Here is a 17,511-nt window from a genome sequence, read left to right as displayed (position 1 = left end):
TGATTCCCACTAGCAACAAGCTATTTCGTTTTACCTCTGCGGTACTTTCAGAGTGCAACACTTTGTTTCTTTTTTTAAATAAATAACGTCATACTTACAAGCAATGGGAAGTCTTCAGATTAAATTTTTCATTTTGTTTTTCAGTATTTACGAGAAATCTCAATTACCAATGATATTCTTCTTATACAGATCTGTTACGTTCATACTATTTTCCGGCTTAAATCTCTTCCGAACAACATTGACAGATAAGTGAAACAAAAGATACGAAATGCCACTTACATAAAAGAGACAGACTAAATAAAAGACGACCCAATTGGGTCGTATTTGAAGCTTCACAACGCGCGCGGTAGTAACATATCTGCTTTGAGTTTTTAATTATTATATCATTGTCAATTACTGTCATTCAATTATAAACAATATTACATGAAACTGCTGTGCTGCAGCCTGCAGCTCGCTTTACTTATTTAAAACTGTTAATTACTTTTTTATATATAAAGAATGCATAACACATACAAGCATATTGCAGACTTTTACAATATTTTTGGAACGAAGTTCGTTATCGCGCGTTTGGCGTAAATCTGAACGATATTTGACATTGATTTGACCTCGAGACTTTTTTAATAGAACCTGCATGTTAGGGGCACAGGGCATTGATAGTAAGTATTCCTGTGCATAAACTAGGTGGCGTTTTTGTAAAATAAACAGCAACGCTGTTAGTATTCCTGGGCGTCAATAGATGGCGTTTTTTTAAAAATTTTTTGAGTGTCTAATATGTATACAGGTTTTTTGAACATAAGAAATAACTTTGTTCCATTCGGGTGTCCCTTGACACCTCTCAAGTTTTTATGTTTTTGCATGGTTATGACTTTTTTTTTTAACAATGTAGTAATTTATAGTATAAGTAGGACTTAAAGCTTACAAACAATAGCTAGTCACGTGACGAAACAAAGAGATGGAAATACAAAATTGACATTTTAAATCATAAAGTTGATATATTACCTAGAGGTATTCCTCTAGGTAATATATCAACTTTTTTATTATTAACTTTATGTTTTAAATAGTTGGTTTATTTGACATTTCAATTTTATACTAATCATCGTCGCGTCACCTCTCGTTACATCGAAACTGACCCTAACTAAACACGCTAGGCCGAAAAAACGTAGCTGAAGTTCGGCATGATTACGCCTGCAATGAGCTACGCATGTACAATATAACGCGACGTAATTTCGGCATGATGTGTCATCAGTAATTTAAAATACATTGCAGGCGTAACCATGCCGAGCTTCGGCTGCGTATTTTCGGCCTAGTGTGTTTAGACACTTACGCTCTAGAGAGAACCTATACAAATATTTTTGCAATCACAGGCACTATGAATATAATTTGGACTACTATTGTGAGCGGGCCTCGGATCGTAAATGGAAATAATTTATCGAGTGGCGTCCGCCAACCACAATTTACCGCGAACGAAGTGAGATTCAAATGATGTTTCTAAAGTAAAGATAAGCCCTTACAAACATGGTAGGGATAGTCATCGGTACGAACTAAGTCGACTGTAACCACAGTGAAAAAGGAAACGATTTTTAAATAACTATTGCGTTGTGTTTTATCAAGTTAATCACCGTAGCATGTTAGATGTCAATATGAAAAACTATTTACTTATTTTTATACGCTCATTTGAAAAAACAACCGTTATTTTAAGTACATAAAACTTGCCACCCGCTACATTTACTTGTCTTGTGTCCATGACACGTTTTTAATGATGTTATCGTTACTTAGTATCACTTTTGAAAGTTGATTTGACCCTATAGGTCATGCAAATCATTTTTAATTTAGCCAATTAAAACTAAATTTTATTTACTATTTATGTAATTTACAAACTAGCTGCCCGCTTTGTTAGGCAAAATAATATATGTTTATACAATTTTGACTATTATGCGCATTATAATATACTTAGCCATACTAACTATAAGTACTTTTATTTTATTGTATTTCAAAGTTAAAAGTTGTCTGGTAGAAACTGCCGCTTGCAAGAAGACATACATATTTTTACATAGTTTTCCTGTATTTTTAGTTTTAAGTTGTACAAATAAAGAATTTTCTATTCTGCCTTTTCCAATTTCAAATCACAGCATGTTGTAATGTAAAATGACGCTATATGCCACGTTTTTTGAAGACGATTAACGCTGAGACAGGTCCTATCCCTACGACAGTATTATAGTCGATGAATTCATCGGAAGACTTGTATCGACGTAATTCATTTATTACAGACAGCTTGTAACTTATTTACAGCATATCCGTTAACGTACATTAAAATGCATATTTTCATCGTGGAGTAAGAACCACTTTATGTCAATCATTTATGTTTCGCGTATGTAATACGATATTCACTATTTTCCGCTTCCAGGAAGTAATATTCGACAGTGATAATGAGAATGGTATGAGTCAAAGAGAATGGTTATTTAAAAGGTAAAATTTTGTACTTTTGTGGCCTAAAATTGATAAATGGCGTCAATGTTATCATAGTATGTTTTTTGTACCACAAAATATAAAGCTGTCTGTCTATTCGGCTCTTACGTCTCGCTGAAATCACTAAAGTGAATTACTTTTTTTTGAAGTCATTTAATCAAGACAGTTTTTATGGTTCCGTAGTCAACAAGGAACCCTTTGGCTGCCTTCACATTACGTCGTAAGCAGTGCGGCTGCAGCGCTGCTGCCGCACTGCTTACGACGTAATGTGAAGGCGCTCTTATAGTTTCGGTCTGTCCGTCCGCCTGTCTGTTCGCGGTTTTAAGCGCATCACAGACGGTGAAGATACTATAATATTTTATCTTAAGATGCCCAAATATAAAATATTATAGTAACTTAAGGCCATACACGGGACAATTATCGTAACGATTTATCTCCTCGATGTTAAAATCGAACGACAAATTGTACGTGTGTAGCAATATCGCAAACGATTTTACGTTCAAAAGATCGATTGGACGATTTTCTTGACGATCGGTCGAAACGACAAATTGTCCCGTGTATTTGTCGGGACAACTGTCCCGTGCATGGCCACCTTAGGATACGATATTATTAAAAATCTGTTAATTTCCTTACGAGTTTGCGTTGGTGCCACACGTATTCCTTGTTAGAGTTCTATATACAGGGTGATTGACTATGAGTGATACTGCCGTACTTCTTGATTTATTAGACAGCTCCTCAGACGATGATTCTGATATAGAATGTGAAATGCAGATTGCAGTAGCACATTCCAAAAGGAGAAACATTTGGACAGAGCCTCACATAAAAAAGAGAAAAACCTTCGGCGAATTTAACCTTTATCAAGATCTGTCAACGAAGAAGTTTCAGAAGTATTCCTTTTTGGACGCGGCACGGACCATCCCACTATATCTAGTGCGTCCGATCACCGATGAGCCCGCTGCCTGACACAAAAACACCCTGTATTCATAAAGATGTATATTATATTTCGCATCTTAAGATAACATATTATAAGATACGAAATATATATTTCCATATCGCTCAGTATCTTAAGATACAAAAAATGAAATATAAATTAACTTCGTCGTGTGTGATGGTTCATAGGATTTCTATGGTGAGCGATATTCTAAAATATGATCTAAGATAATATTATATATTTTATATTATCTTCACCGTCTGTGACGCCCTTTACTCTATAGGGCCCTAGACAGCCGTGACCCTGATGTTGCTAGTATAGTGAAAAACACGTTTTAGATGTATTCATTGACCGTATAAAATTATCAAAAACTAGCGGTACTACGGAGTACGGAACGATATATTGCACGTGGCCCGATACGCGCTTGGCTGGGTTTTTTTAAATAAAAAAACAGATACCCCCCCCCCCCCCCCCAAGAATTCCTTTGAACGAAGTAGCGAGTACTAGTATATTCATATTTTGTATAATACCACTCAGTAGAGCCAGTACTGCGCATGGCTGTCTTAGTTCCACGACAGTTACCAGCCAGCCGTCAACCTGTGCGGGCGTGTGTTACGTATCCGGTGTGCCAAGTTTGTCGGATGTGATAACGGATTTGCTAGAGGTAAGTTAGTGTGAAGATTATTTTTTTGAAATTATGTTTTTAAGAACGCATTTAAGTTTTTTTTTTGGGTTGGGAATATGTTTGAAAAGTTTTTATGAATTGAGCGTTAAGTTGGTTTGAAACTATAAAATAACTTTTGTTTAGTAAAAAATAGACTTTACTAGAGTATGACTAGGTGTTTACTTTTAAAACTGAAGTTACTTTAAAACCTTAAGTTAGTCACCGTTTATTTAAAATTAAAATAAATGTTTATCATGAAGTAAATAGCGTATTTAGATTTTGAAAACAGAAGCGCGATTTTGAAAAAAAATTAAATTGAAAGAAATACAATTATAATATTAGATCTAAAAATTTTGTATGTATGTACAGAGGTAAAATTTTAAGAAACTAATAACCTTATTTGTAGTTAAATTGAATTATAAAGGTCACACCAAATTTGTAAATATTAACACTGGACAGAATGATATTTAATCATATTATATTGACAGATTTTGATTTCCAAAATCATGACACTTATCTTACATCAATTTCATTGACGACATCCAACTACACAACTACTTTTATAGTGGCTAAGTTGTGCGTAGTTCACGCGAAAACTAGATTTTTTTACATTCGTAACCTAGCAGGTCGGACGACCGATACAAAGATCAAAGATCATCTAAATAAATACCCAGCGCATGGGTTATCTTAGTTTTAAACAATTATTATCAGACTGCATTATTCTTACAAAACAACATTTCTGTGGTGCCGACCGGGAATCAAACCCACGATTTTCCAGTAGAATGCTAGCTACTGGATTATGAAAGCCTTATTGCTACGCTTTTAGGGCTACCATTACTGTCTTTTATACCCTTTTTGAAGGGAATTTAGGGTCCCCGCAGATTTACAATTTCAAGTTGGCCGACTTTTAGTTGGATGCAATGTGCGCGCTCTCATAAGTCGCCATAGCTAACAGTATACTATACGATTTAGTCGGCCAACTTGAAATTGTATATCTGCGGGACCCTTAGTGTAGTCGGTTGAAAAATTAGCTTAACATATTCGGATTCGGTTCGTGGCTGAAGTTTGCCAATTCAAATCAGGCCGAAGCGCAGTGATGTAAAGTTTTAGGTCAGTTGCACACGAACGACTCCTAATTTGATTCCCGAGATTTTGTGAAGCGCAGTTGCACCGAATATAAATGTTGATGGACTTACATAAATATACGACCAATTTACGACAAAAATAACCTATGTGCCATCGAGGAAATTGATTCCTAGGCAGTTGAGAGACTAACGTCATTTGGTCGGATCATGTCAATTCAAAAGGTAATGATTGTGATCTATCGGCTGGGTTTGACATAACGCGACCAAACTACGGAGGTCTCCCATCTGCCTAGGAATCAACTTCTCTGATAGTACTTCTCAAATAAAATTTTATAATTTAATACTCACGAAATTTTAGAAAGCACAAAACTTGGAAACTTGACATTTGAAAAGTAGGTTACTTGCAGGATATAGAGACTTGCTAATCTAGATAGAACCTTCTAGCTAATGCGAAGGAGGTTATTATAAAACTTTTTTGAACTCTTTCTAACCTCCGATAAAAAAGTGGGGTGTTATAAGTTTGACGTGTCTGTTTATCTGTCTGGATCATAAAGTTAATAATATACCTAGCGGAATAGAGCAACAATTTCGAGCTGTCAAACGATAATGAAACTGGTTTCATCTGTGTGTAAAAATATGTGTACGTATACACACAAGCATGATTGAACATGATTTCTATGAGATTAAATTGTCAACGTGTGGCACGTGCCGACTGGACGACAAAAAAAGAGTGCTGCTGTCATGTATCATACGTCTCTTTTTACCACGAAGTGTTACTGATAGTGACATCTCTCTTGCTCAGGCCCTTGTTTCTCTATTCCACTAGGTATATTAACTTTATGGTCTGGATATACTTTTCAGATTCTTTGTTTTCCCAGTCACGAACATATTCTATGACGTAACAATTTACATTTTAGGAAATGTAATAGTAAATAGACAGTATAAAATGAAGTGATTTAAAATATTTTAGAAATCCAACTCAACAAAACGTTTAAGCAATATTTCAAGTACAAATTGGAATACATTTCAACATTCTGAATATCTAACCAGGACGTGGTTTAATCTCGAATAAATTTCGAAATCCGAGACTAAATTTCGAGAACACGAGACTAAATTTCAAGAACTCGAGACCAAATTTCCAGAACATACTTAAACGAAACGGAAAATTTAAATATCGAACGTAATGGCGCAGCTTATTAAATGACAGAGTTTCAAACGCTCGACTTCTCTGAATTCCTCAACGTATTTCAAATAAATAGGCGTATCGAAGCAACTGAAATTTCTGCATAAAATATTATCTTCATTTTGCTAGTCAATATTTGCCATTTTATCTATGCACCATCAGAAATACGAACTTCTTTCGCTTTCAACGCATCTGTCATGTATTTATTAAACATAATGTTAGCGGAAATGGCTACTAGTTACTTTTATAGAATGTGCTTTCACTATTTTTATGAAAAAAAAGACGGGTTGCACTCCGGGAGTGCCGACTGCCGGCAGAAGTGAAAACTTTTAACCCATTTTTTTATGAAAATAGTTTTTTAAAAAATCGATTTTTTTAATTAATCGAACCCTTACAATCGATTAAAAAATATCGACAATCGAAAACAAACAATCGATTGTTCGATTAATCGATTTCGATGTTACAGCACTACTCCAACCGCCTTACGGTTATTCGATCAGCGCGAGAATCTGACGCGAGTTTCACAGTTTTTACCCATCCCACAAAAGTGCTCAACGCCGCTAAAGAAGTTTTCACTTCAAAAAACGTCGTACCTGAGTCGTAAAGAGAAATTTCATTTTTTTTAACTATTTACTACTTATACTCCGACCAAAACTTAGTCTCCTAGTTATTTCTTGTTTACGTTGTAAAAGTCAATTTGGACTGCATAAAGAACTGTGTAAGAAAAGTAAGAGTGTGTTTTTCATATTTTCACATTCGTAACATTCACGTCAACATACTGACTGAGTTGTACTTACTAGATGACAAACTTTAGTATATTACTCAAACTTTTAGGGCTTAAGGCGGGGATTAATCTGAATCCAAAACGATAACTTTGCACACAACCAAAGACCAAGCGTATACGTATCGCAATAAGATTCATTTTAGCTTAGCATAAAACTGAAGTCACTCGAGCGGATTTTCTCTATTTTTCATGTTTTTTTAAAATATCTTTGGAAATAAACATTAAAAAACAAAATTGTTCGGTTAAAGAATTTTTAATATAGATTTACTAACAATTTATTAAAATAAAATGTATAATTATCCTAGTTCTTTTTTTAAATCTATTTCGATGAAATAGATTTTTATCGGAGGTGAGTTTGTAATTTAATTACAGCCAAGGTATTAAGTTTTATTAAAATGTTTATGGTTTAAGGTATTTTAAATATTGTGCTTAATATTTTTTAACACTTCGTTATTATATTGGAACTAGGTAAACCGGAAGTCGCGGAATAACAAATTGGGGTTTATCCTCGCCTTAAGGTAGAACTAAAATGATGAATAGCAGCATGGACATCACTTTATAACGGCTGTAAAAGTGTTCCGTACCATTGTAGAGCAATTTTTTTTGTATGTTTTTAAAAATTATGTTTTTTTGTATGTTTTAATATTATTATTAAATACGAGCTTTTGCCCGCGGCTTCGCTCGCGTTAGCAAGTACTATTATACAAACTTCCATCCTCTATTTTGACCCCTTGGGGGTAGAATTGATCAAAATCCTTTCTTAGCGGATGCCTACGTCATAACATCTACTTACATGCCAAATTTCAGCCCGATCCGTCCAGTGGTTTTGGCTTTGCGTTGATAGATCACCATGTCAGTCAGTCACCTTTGAGTTTTATATATATAGATTAAAGTACACATATAACTAAGGACTTTGGGAAAAAAGCAAGTACCTTCCTGTTGCCATTATTGATATAGAGCAAAAAGGGCCAAAAAAATCATGTTTGTTGTATGGGAGCCCCCCTTTAATATTAATTTTAATTTGTTTTTAGTATTTGTTGTTATAGCGGCTACCGATATATTACATAGTCTGTGAAAATGTCAACTCTCTAGCTATTATTGTTCTTGAGTTACAGCCTGGAGACAGATAGACAGACAGACAGACGGACAGACAACGTTCTGTTTTTACCCTTTGGGTACAGAACCCTAAAAACACAACCGCTTGACGTTTTATATATCGTTTTATGATATATTTTGTAAGAATATAATTTTGTAGTTTGATATGGATTGAAACAAACCTTGTTCGATCCAGATCTCGTTTGGCGTTGGTGTTATATTTTTCATGATATTGTAATTATTAGAAGTAGATAATGGCCTGGAAATGAAGAAAGATAAAACATTGAATTAAAATATCAGAATCTCTAGACTTCTATAAACTATGGAAACGGACTGGATCCGTAGATAAAACAAAGCTGCATCATCGTAGAGTAGAATAAGGGTCCCGGCTGTCTCGCTGCAGCATTAATCTAGCTGTATCATTTTCACCGCAACTCTCGCGAGCCTGGGATTAATCTCGACTTAACTTCGCAACAAATTTAATCAAAGTATAAGAACGAAAACAATAAATCAAATAATTTTGGGCGTTTTTAAGTTGGCGTGTACATATTACTCTAATCAACATCCTTGCTAGGGCCTTATTTATAAATTAAGGATAATTTTAACAGGCCGAGATGCTGTCCGCTTTATATTATGTCCAAAAATTCTTTTGTATCGCGGTAACAAATTATTTTTTTCTTCGTCCCCCTATCAGAGTCAGGGCGTGTTTCTTTTTTTCTTAACCGTACATTAATATTATGTCTACACAAAAATTATTGAGAGATTGGGCAAAAGAAGGAATGGATAGACAGATTTCATTTTAATGTTAGTTTGGATAAACAAAACTACCTTTAAATACTGTAATGCTGAGGACAGGTCTTTTAAAATATCAGAACGGTTACTTAAGCACGTGTACGACATTCTTGCAATATAATCGGCCTAGTCTAGAGAAATGATAGGTTAATACGTCTGGGACCAAATATGAGTGGTTTTCTTTACGATGTTTTCCTTTCGTACAATATACCATGAAATAAAAAAGTTTTATAGATTGATATACACGTATGTTATTTGTTAAAATTATAAATATGTCGTGATACGTGGTTTTGCTTAACACAACTGATTACGTAAGGTCTGATAATAAATTATAATTATATGATACAAATTCATTGTCTTTATTTAAACAATGAGTTTGTATCATAATATTCTATTATCAGACCTACGTCTTAGGTCTATTGGCCTACGATTAAATATTGGAATACATTAATTACAAAAAAAAACACAGTCACTAGAAGAAGTATCCTGATAATTGAACCTGCTCTGACTTCTGATCTTTTAAAAGCTCTAACCACTAAGCTACGGACGTTTGAAGATCAAAACTTCATCTGTGCTCTGTATAATTTTTAAGTTCCACGGCCAAAATATTAAAAATGGGCACGTTTCAACATGTATATACGTAGGGCCTATCAAATTGAAATCTGACGTACGACGTACCTTTGCCCTCATCAGCTCAATCAGGTAATGTATTCAATTAATTTATGTTCGGTAATTGTGTAGGCCAACCCTCGTAACCTTCTTGCCCTTTGAATCAACTTGCAGTATCATTTTTCGCTAATTTAATAATCCCTTATTTACCTTAATCTAATATAGGAAGTATCGTATATCTGTTTTCATTAAATGCAGTGGTGCATGATAATTGGTTTTGGTGAAACGTTTATTTCACTTAATTTATTTTGTGAAAAAATGTCCTTTGTGTCGTCTTTCCATGCTAATTATATCATTATTTGTTTCACGTGTGCAATAAAGTGTTAAATAAGTAAATTAACAATTCATCTGAGATCTAGAAACTTAAAATTTCACTTAGTCGTTCGTCTTATGATGGAGGCACTAAGAAAGAGTTTGTCATAATTTCATATTTCGACGAAAGTCACGAACACAAAAAAATATTTAATCGGTTTCTCAGCAATGAGTGTGTTTTCACGACATTTTATATGTACTTTTGGAGAAGGAAGATCCCACACCAAAAACATAAATGTAAAAATGGAGAGCCAAGTTCCATACAAATATTATTCTTTTCTATGGACTTCGCCGTAAAAAGAACGGATATCTAAATGAGTGCCAAGTTCTATGGAAAATTGAAATATGTACTATGTATGTTTTTTTTTTTATGAAATAAGGGGGCAAACGAGCAAACGGGTCACCTGATGGAAAGCAACTTCCGTCGCCCATGGACACTCGCAGCATCAGAGGAGCTACAAGTGCGTTGCCGGCCTTTTAAGAGGGAATAAGGGTTTAAGGGAGGGTAGGGAAGGGAAGGGAAGGGAATAGTTGAGGGTAGGGAAGGGAATAGGGTAGGGGTTAGGGGATTGGGCCTCCGGTAAACTCACTCACTCGGCTAAACACAGCGCAAGCGCTGTTTCACGCAACCATGGCTCTCCCACGTATAGGAACCAAATAACATTATGAACAAATAATACGAGTCTAGTTCTTTGCTTAATTGGATATCTATAATGATTGATATTATTTAAATAATGTGAGATCTTACAGTAGATTAGATCTAACTTGGCCAGTTTTCATTGCATTAGTCATTTCATAAAGTTATTGAAATTTTTAATTAAAATTGTATTTTAACAATAGAATATCAATGAGCATTGAAATAAACTTATAATTTAATTTTTTATTTGAGGTTGAATTTCGACGATTGGGCGAACTCTAGTTTGAATAAAAACACATCATTTTATTAAGACTTCAAAACATTTGATTAAAAAACCTTTTCCAGAAAACCGTTTTAAATATAAACCAAGTATTAATTACACGAAACCTTAAATTATAAATTGATAGCGGGACATTGTTTCTACGCAATTAGAAGTAATTTATGAAAGGCCCGAAAGCCTTTCCGTAGCCCTGCTTGGAACCTTATTTAGACAGGACTGTAAAAGTTTATAGGCAATGGCTTCTCACGTACTCGTAAGGTAATACTGTGAATAATATATCGACGGGTTTATGGTACAAGTATACGAGTTTTGTGATGGTCACTGTTTGATACTTGATTAAAAATGCAAAAATGTGTTATTAAAATATTATGTGTTATCACTTCTTCTTTTATAAGGAGACATACCTAAGTGGGTAAAGCATGTAATGGGTAATTAACTTTTTTTTAAAATTCGTTTTTTGTATAAATTGAGGCTTTAAGACCTGGAAATTGATTTGCAATAAAAATGGATGTTGCTAAATTAGACGTAAAATCCATTTTTTATTAATATTTCCTGCCTTTATTTTGTGGTTTTGATCCAAATATCTCGAGCATTGTAATGAGAGTAACATATAAATAACTACTCATAATCCTTGCGAAGTTAAAACTCTCTTGCCTGAGTGAATACAGTGTTCAACGGAAATTATTTATTTTCAAGACACAAAATCACAATCTATATAATTGGAAGCTGTTAAGCATTCGTGTACTAACCCACACAAAAATTACGTATTGAGTTATGAATGCAGTTATACATTATGTTTTTATAGATGAATTCATTAATATAGAGATACATTTATTATTTAGCATATTAGGCCAGTCATTAGAGCCAAAACCCGATAGAAATTAGTAACTTAATAACATTTTAGGGGGTTGTTAAAGAAGGTAAAATAACTAACCGTGTGATTTTGCAGCGTTCTGGGGTGTACGGAAAGGGTTGAAAAGCGGTGAAAAAGGTTTTTTGTTAATAAAATTGCGTAAAAAAATTAGTTACACGCTGCAAATTTGAAATTAGGTTGTTCTTACCGTTTTGTAATGTGTATTAAATTAAGTTATGTTCTTAAGTTGATTTAGATCAAGACTGCATTCAAAATTTAACGATTAAAAAAATGTGGGTTAGGAAACTAATGCTTAACAGCGACCATATATAAAAATGGATTTTGAATTGTGTTAGTAACGCTAAAACTTGAAAACGGCTGCACGGATTGGGCTAATTTTAGTCTTAAAATAGTCGTAGGAGTCCAGGGAAGGTTTTAAAGTGACACGAAGTTCACCGGGACAGCTAGTCAAAAATAAAATGAAAATAAAATCAAAATAAAAAATATTTATAAATAGGTTAACAAAGTTAACACTTTTAGAACGTCGAGTCTACATGAGGCCGGTTCGGGAAATAACCCGGCGAGAAGAACCGGCGTGAGAAACTTACGGCACGGGGCCACTTTTTACCAAAAAGTGGAAAATAACAATGATATCTTAAACTAATTAACACTAAGTATTTAAGTAAAGTAAGTTACCTATGGTCTGTCAGCTTATTTTTCCCAAGGTGTGCTATCATTGAGAAAGTCAGTTACCTTATAATAAGCCTTAGCACACAAACGTTCTTTAACAACTTTTTTTAAATTTATTAACTGAAAGATTTTGGACGTTTTCTGGGATCTTATGGAATCAATTTCCTCGGTGGTACATTGTTTTTTTTTTTTTTTTTTTTATAATAATAATAATAAAAATTTTATTCAAACATAAATACAATTTTTAGGAAATAAGGGGGCAAACGAGCAAACGGGTCACCTGATGGAAAGCAACTTCCATCGCCCATGGACAGTCGCAGCATAAGAAGAGCTGCAAGTGCGTTGCCGACCTTTTAAGAGGGAATAGGGTAATAGTTGAGGGTAGGGAAGGGAAGGGAAGGGAATAGTTGAGGGTAGGGAAGGGAATAGGGTAGGGGTTAGGGGATTGGGCCTCCGGTAAACTCACTCACTCGGCGAAACACAGCGCAAGCGCTGTTTCACGCCGGTTTTCTGTGAGAACGTGGTATTTATCCGGACGAGCCGGCCCATTCGTGCCGAAGCATGGCTCTCCCACGTATTGTTTATATTGTTACCACATTTACAGTATTAGTTATGCCATTACATCAAGCGATGTATATAAGAATTAAAGGAATATTATTAGGCTTCCAGCTAATAATTACATACTGCCCCTAGGGGCAGGGGGTCAAGTTGGAATAAGGTAAGAAATAAATCAGAGAGAAATAATTAATGCGTACTCTTACCAGTACACTTCAGGGAATAAAAGGAAATGTAAGCTTTGGTAGTGGTTATAGGCTTGGTGTTCATTGTCACAGATAAATTGGTTTAAATACTGCACTTGATTGTATGAATACTTGATTGTAATAAAATGAAGATTTTGACAAAACCCCATAGGCTTTGTCCACACTGTGCCTTGTTTGTTCATCAAGGGCATGCGTTAGCGCAGTCAACATAGCACGTGAGGCATACCCGCGACGCTATGACACTTTTCTTTCCAACGCGGGTGGATTTTAATATGCCAAACGAAAGTTGAATAAAAAGATGATGACGAAAATTGAAGATGAAATTGCATAGTGTGGACATAGCTATACGTCATTATCTGTCAAACCTTACATTAAACTTTTTTTCTATTTTTTTTTCTTTTTAATTGTTGTTTAATAATCAGAATTGATGACATTAGTAGAAGTTGTGGGTAACTAACATTTAATAACATAAGGACAATAATTACTCATTTTGAGCTCATTATTTGAACAAATCTGATGAAGAAGTAGGTAAGTTACAACTCACCTGTCATCTGGCTAGTATCTGTCTTTAAATAAAGTTCAAATTTTTTTATTTCAAATCATTTTTTCCGTCGTAAAGCCTCCATTTATGCAAAAAAACGACAATTTTCAATTTGTTATTTACTCACTTCTTCCACTCATTTCTTCAAATTAGGAATACCCTGTATATCATATCAAAGAAACCACAGTCACATTTCGCTAAACAAAACCAACTTTATGAATATCAAAATAAGATATTATTCAAGTCCCAAGCCTATACCTAGCCTTAAATACCTTAAGGGACCGAAGCGGCGCAGATTCTCGGAAGATATTATTATTATTATATTAATATAATATTTGATTACATTACATTATAATAAAATTAATTTTTATTATCTTTTCTTGTTACTACCGCCATTTTTGCTCATTGTTTTGGTAATATTTGATGATATTACTAGGCATTTGAGTTTAATTTTTCTTATATTTTATAAGCGAATAAATTTCATATTGTAATTCCAACTTCATAAAATTTTGTTAAATAAACAACTTAAAGTAGCTTATTACATTATGTTTTTATAGATGAATTCATTAATATAGAGATACATTTATTATTTAGCATATTAGGCCAGTCATTAGAGCCAAAACCCGAAAGAAATTAGTAACTTGATAAAATTTTAGGGGGTTGTTAAAGAAGGTAAAATAACTTACCGTGTGATTTTGCAGCTATGGATACACTGATCAGTGACTAGAAAAACTATACAACTAGTAAAAAAAAAAACACAATTTTATAATGAAAGTACTATTCCTAAATCATCATAAACAAAGTAATAAGTAAAAGTATAAAGTTTATTTTTTCTCCCCATCTGTTCAACTTCAGTTTTTCCAGTCTTTTCTATTAAAAAACTTCTTAGACTTTCATTTATTTTGAAGCTAGTTTTCTTCGTGTTTAAATATTTTTCTTTTTGTAAACGTGCTGTAATTAATACTTTTGGAACACTGTTTTTAGGATTCCGTACCAAATTTTCGAGATTCGAACTTGCGACCCCCGGCTTGAGCTGCCACTCACTCAACCATTGAGCTACGGAGGTCGTCAGCTCTTAATACAAGTAAAAAAAGGTAGGCGGCCTTGCATGAACAAAATGAAAAGTTATTTTCCGAATAAGGTCATATTTAATATCATAAAGCATATAAGTTTAACATTATTTTGCACTACCGGTCTCCGAAACTATTTCTCTCGTGCTTAAGATATAAACTTTGTCGAGCGTGGAGTATGGAATATACCACATACTTGTATTATGCGGTATAAATATTATCATACTTTACAAAAGTGTGCAATACTTTGTTCAGAAATTCCGTAAGTGTTTTTACATGTACCAACTATGTACCAACAATTAAATAGACTCATAGACACATGTGACATGGCGGTGTTCAAAAAAATTACGTTAGCACTAAAACCCTAAAAAAAAAAACGATCGCTACAGCAGAAACTGCAGACTTGGTTATAGTCTGTCAAGAAAGTGAAGAAATTAAAAAGTGGCAACATCGTAGTGTCATCCCTTTCAAATCAATCTAAGAGAAAAGGGATATGACACTACGATGTTGCCACTTTTTAATTTCTTCACTTTCTTGACAGACTATAATGCTTTGTTCAAATCTACGCGACCAAAGCGACTGCGAAGCGGTTGCGTCTACCGCGCGGCGGGCGCTGCCCATTTTGTATTTAAAGGTCAAAAACGTATCAAGAAATTCTTTTATCGCACCAGAACATTTTACGGGATTAAAAGTATGCTATGTCCTTTCCCGGGACTCAAAATATCTACATACCCAGTGGTTCAGAAAAGAGGTAACAGATAGACAGACAAATGGACAGACAGACAGACATACACAATTTTGCTTGTATTAGTAAAGATGTTTAAAAAAAATCACAAAAAAATTCTGTCCATCTGCTACAATTTGTTTTAGCTATTAACTTCATTACATATGCACGAAATGTTATATACAATTGAAATAAAGGTATTCAATAGTTACGTCTCGGCTTAACAATTAATTATGAAAATGGAGAAAATTTACGGCTTACAGAAGTATTGTTAAAGTGTTAAATATTTTATTTGATGCGGGTTTTTTTGGGAAAGGCGATTACACATTGGAGATGGCACTTAAACATTCGTCATGCAATTATTGGTTTCAGTTTAAAATAAATGTTCCTTAAAAATGACTTTCCAGTACAAATAATAATGGTATTTTTAGATAAAATACGTTTCTCTCATCAGTCCGAGCATTTGCGTGTAATGTAACATTATAGATTCGACTTTGAGTATTCCATGGCAAGTTGACTTTACTGTCACGTAGCATTGATGTTACAAGTCATATTACACATTGTATCATTGCAAGGTGAAGCATCGTAATGCTCGGTTCTGTAACGTTACATTACAAGCGAATGCTCATGGTGACCAAATATAAACATGCTTAATATAAGTATATTCTGTAGAAGTAAAATGAATTTTAAATTATGTTAGTCTTGCTAAAATAAGAGAATGGCTGAATCAATTTTGATAGTCTCGAAATGTTTGTGAAAGTCCAGGGAAGGTCTATATTAGGGGTAAAGTGAGACAAAGTTTACCGGGTCATATAGTACAATCTAAAATCACCAATATTAAAAAAAATGGTCGTAGAATGTAATATATCAATCTACGAGCTTTTGCCCGCGGCTTCGCTCGCGTTAAGAAGTATTATACAAACTTTCATCCCCAATTTTAACCCCTTGGAGGTAGAATTGATCAAAATCCTTTCTTAACGAATGCCTCCGTCATATCATCTACCTGCATGCCAAATTTCAGCCCGATTGGTCCAGTGGTTTGAGCTGTGCGTTGATAGATCACCATGTCAGTCAGTTATCTTTGATTTTATCGCGCACAATGTACGGTTCTGGTGGAATAAAAAGAACCCTCTGTCTTCTCCCGCGACTCAAAGTATCTCCATGCCTTAGCGTGAAGAGGTAACAGACAGACACACTTTCGCATTTGTTATATTAGTTTCGATTTAATTCACACATATCACTCATTTTTTTTTAATGTAAACAAAACAATTAGGGGAGCGTCTAGTGTGAAGGCGGCTTGGGAACACTTAGTACATTCCCCCACGCGAGTCCAACATCAGCGACATGCGACGGAATTATTAGCCGCCATTATCAAACGGAAAATTGTATTTAATTGTACCCGAATTTTCTGTTACACAAGACCGTTATCATCATGATTTTTAACCGACAGTAAAAGAGGTTTATTATTTTACCTTATATTAATTGTTTTTTTATGTTTCTTCGCGGATGCTTCGACGTTTATGAAACGATTTTTATGATTTTTTTTGTTGTAAAGAGGATATTTCACAAGGAAGTTTGAAGTCGTTTTTTTTTCGTTAAAATTATTGTATTTCCTTTTTGTATAATAATTGTTTTAAATCACAGCCTAACGGTATTTTCGTTTTAGTAGTCTGTGGGAAAAGATGCTATAGACTCAAGTCATGGCGAACAAATTAAATTATATTTTGACAATTATTATTTTTTTCTTTCTGTTTTTAGTTGAGTTTTTTTTTACTCTGTATCAATTATTACTAATAATTAATGTGTGGCTATCTTCTTTAAGGCAAATATGAATACAGAAAACTTATAATGTAAAATCACTGTAATAACTAGGTAAATATTTATATTATGTATTAAATTTTGCATGCTTCTAAAGCAGAATGTTTGAAACTGTATAACATTCTTTGCAAATAAATGATGATTATGTAATAATAA

The 17,511-nt window shown here is 34.0% G+C and overlaps 1 protein-coding gene and 1 long non-coding RNA gene across 2 annotated transcripts in view; one reads left to right on the top strand and one right to left on the bottom strand.

The window, feature by feature from the left end:
* Window positions 1-3,070: 3,070 nt before the first annotated feature.
* On the bottom strand, window positions 3,071-8,261 carry LOC121734782. Its single transcript, XR_006036785.1, has 4 exons — window positions 8,250-8,261; window positions 8,199-8,201; window positions 7,158-7,165; window positions 3,071-3,318 (listed from the first exon to the last, which is right to left on the bottom strand). It is a non-coding gene; the product is annotated as an uncharacterized LOC121734782 (long non-coding RNA).
* The window catches only part of LOC121734781 (connectin-like), a 68,702-nt gene continuing 55,176 nt past the window's right edge, over window positions 3,986-17,511 (top strand). The window contains exon 1 of the mRNA XM_042125396.1: window positions 3,986-4,061. The gene's annotated coding sequence lies outside the window, so the exon portion shown is untranslated. The remainder of the gene's footprint in view (window positions 4,062-17,511) is intronic.

This window comes from Aricia agestis, chromosome 16, assembly GCF_905147365.1.
Source record: "Aricia agestis chromosome 16, ilAriAges1.1, whole genome shotgun sequence".
Taxonomy (NCBI): Eukaryota; Metazoa; Arthropoda; class Insecta; order Lepidoptera; family Lycaenidae; genus Aricia; species Aricia agestis.
Note: the sequence above shows the minus strand (reverse complement) of the source record. Positions and strands in the feature narration are given on the sequence as shown.